This window comes from Crocodylus porosus, unplaced genomic scaffold, assembly GCF_001723895.1.
Source record: "Crocodylus porosus isolate Cpor-Errol unplaced genomic scaffold, CroPor_comp1, whole genome shotgun sequence".
NCBI classification, from domain to species: Eukaryota; Metazoa; Chordata; order Crocodylia; family Crocodylidae; genus Crocodylus; species Crocodylus porosus.
Genome location: NW_017728948.1, coordinates 273,512 through 276,852, shown reverse-complemented (window position 1 = coordinate 276,852; position 3,341 = coordinate 273,512).

The window sequence follows — 3,341 nt, the reverse complement described above, 5'->3', positions numbered from 1 at the left end:
TTATAATCTCAGGGTTGAATCCCAGCAGGCAGCCACAGGGCTATTTCATAGAGAAGTAGGGCTGGAAGGGACGTCCATAGGTCAATCTCGTGTCTCAGGCACGATCATCCCTATCCGAGCTATTTGGGTCTGCCTAAGTCAAGTGGTCTGGGTCTTGCTGGGTTGAGAGCAGTTATTGGCATAAATAAAGGCTAAAGACAGGGTCTGAGAAAGGGAAACCTTGAAAGCAGGCCATTCAAGCCATGCGTGGTTGTATCATCCCGGCCAACTAGACAAAGCCTCGTCTGGGGTGGTATAGTTGGCGCTGGTCCCGCCTGGAGCAGGGGGTTGCACTAGATTTGGCCTCCTGAGGTCCTTTCCAACCTGAATTTCCTGTGATTCTTTGATTCTCTTTCCAAAGGACCTACACTGGTATAGACTTTATGTCACTACCATCCATTCGGGTCCAGTAGCCTTTTTTCACTTGCCTGGTTTTGCAAGGTGCAGCTCAAACGAAGAATCACGTCCACCATTATAAATGGGGCCTAAAAAAAAAGAACAGGAAAGCTATTGATTTGCATCTTTCCAGGATGCAAAGGGGTCTGGGCACAGGCAGCTTAGGTTCTTTTTTGTGTCAAAACCCTTGAAAATAAGCGCCGAGCAAAACCCACATTTAACCTTTGCAGGTGAAAGCGGAGCTCCCAGTCTGAAGCTGGGATCTCCGAAAGCTGCCGCAGGAGCGAACTACGCTGGAAATAAAATAAAGTTGTTAAACTATCCGTGAATGTGGTGACTCTAGTTCTGGATCATTACCTCCGTGGCTGGCAGCAAACCGCTCTTCAGCTTTTGAAGGAATTTCCACACAAAGACCGGTGAGAATTGAGCGACGGTAGCCAAGTCTCGGGACGCGCCTGAATTAAGAGCTGCTAGCAGCGATACCCATCGTCTTCTGCCGGGGAAGGGAATCCCAGGAGCGCCCGCCGGAGCCCACTTTATGAGGGCGCGGGCAGATTTAGTACCGACGGGGATCAGATGATGGAAAGGGCCAGGAACAGACAGGAGAAGAGGTTGAGATTCCTTCAGACATTTGCACTGGAGAAAGGAGAGGAGGGAGGTGGGGAATAACAACAAAAAGCAAACCCTGGCTGGAGCTCAGCTCTTCTGAAGGGTGCTAACAGCAAGGAGCTGAATATGCCACAGATGAATCTCAGCCTGAAATTCATTTTCCAGAGGTTTCCCAGGGTACACAGAACCGGGCCAAGACCCGGAGTACTTGACATTTGGCCATAAATCTGCATGTCAGCGGCTTGGGAAAAGGAAAAACAAACTATGTAATGAAAGAGGGATGAGCTCAGTGCCTGCAGGAGAGACGCGTGGAGCCTGAGCGCGGTGCGCGGAGGGGGCGCGGCGTATGCCGCCACGGATGCACGGGCCGCTGGACCGCGAGGTGGGAGAGCAGGCAGGATGCTGCTGGTCCCATCTGGAAGGAGCGGGGTGGTTAGTGCAAGCCGAACCCCAATGGGGGAGTAGCCCCTAGGTCACCCGGGCTTGGGTGCCTGCCACGGGTGTGTTACAAGACCCAACATGTCTCCTGATTGAACTCTTGGAGCCACGGGATTTTGCTTTCTTTTTTTCCTTCCTTACAACAGAATCTGTGCTTCTGCGGAGGGGTCGGCGGGAGAACAGATGAGCTTTGCAACAGCTGTGCTGGACGCTGCATGGATCCAGGGCAGGGGGGGATGGGGACCGTCCTGGGGAGCTGATGGATGGCCGCTGGGAGCAGACGGCACAAATCCGGGGGCTCCTCCAGCAGGCGAGGGGGAGTCCAAGTCCACATCAGCGCAGGCTGCAAAGGCTGATGACGGACGCCAGATCCCCGCACCCTTCGTTCACACTGGGAGACTAGGGCCTGCCAGGTGGCGGTTGCTAACGTGGTTTAGATCAGGCCTGGCGGCCGGCTCTGTCTCGCCTTGCACGCTTGGTCAGGCCGGTTAGCATGCACGTCCCATAATGCCACGCACATCTAAGTGCGGGGGAATGAGGGGACAGCACTGCAATGCCGGAGGAGAGATAGAAAGCTAGGGTCACTCCACACCAGGTGACGACAGCTGAGAGTTTGCAAGATGCTTTGAAACAGCGGCCGCATTTCCACGGTGACTTGAAGAGCTCCCTGTGCTTTGCAATGAGCCCTCAGGTTGCTGCTGGAGCCCAAATGTATTTCGGTCTGTGTTTGCAGTAGATTTCCTTGCCTCTCAGCTATTTGGAGAGCAAACATAACACACACTCCAGCTTTCTCGTGGTATTTGCACCACAAGCTGGCCCGAAGACCAAGCTCGGCTGATTTTGGTCGCAAAATGAGTCCTTGAGGTATTTAAAAATATCCCGTGGAAAGCATAAAAGATGAATGGGGAATGACTGGCTAGGCTGCCATAGTGCAAAGGAGGACCTGGGGGATACACTGGACCATACGCTGAATAGGAGCCAGCTGTCAGCTCTTGCTGCAAAAAATAAAAAGCCAAAGCCTCCTGGGTTGTATAAACAGGAGCATCACTTGCAAGTCAAGAGAAGTGATTCTGCTGCTCCAGAGGCCTCCCAGGGAGTCCTGTGTCTGGTTTTGGATCACGCACTTCAGGAAAGATGGACCCCAATTAGAAAGAGTCCAGTGGAGAGCCACACATATGATTCGAGGCCTGGGAAGCATGGCTTAGGAGAAGGGGCTGCAAGACCTAGGATGATTCAGTCCAGAGAAGAGAAGACTGAGGTGGGATTTGGTCACGGGCTGCAAATCCCTGAAGGGCGATGGCAGGGAGGATGAAGATGGGCTCTTCTCTGTGACTGTAGGAGACAGGACGAGAAGCAATGGGCTCAAGCTGCAGCAGCGGACACTGAGGTTGGAGATGAGGAGGAACTCGCTGAGTCTGTGGGTGGTCAGGCATTAAAAAGGCCCCCAGAGAGTCTCCATCCCTGGAAGTTTCCAGGAGTGTAGGCAGGCCCTTGACTGGGATGGTTCAGTCAAGGATGAGCCTGTCTTGAGTAGACGTGACCTTGATACATCCATCATCTAAACTCTTAGTAAAACTACCACACACAACCCAAACTTGCTGCTAGTAAAATAGGGGAGGGGGGCACAGTGACCAACGTCCCACTTGTGTAAAAGGTTGTTCATAGATGCTCAGGAGATCCCATGTGGAGGCTATGCCCCTGCTGCAGAGGAAGGCAACCCCCCGCCCTCCCTCACCCCAGTCTGTACCAATCTGACCAAGGGGTAAAAATCCTTCTTGACCCCAAATCTGGCATTGGTCTGAGCCTGAGTGGAGGGGAAACCCCCCTAGCCAGGACCACCATGGTTTAAGTCCCAGCAG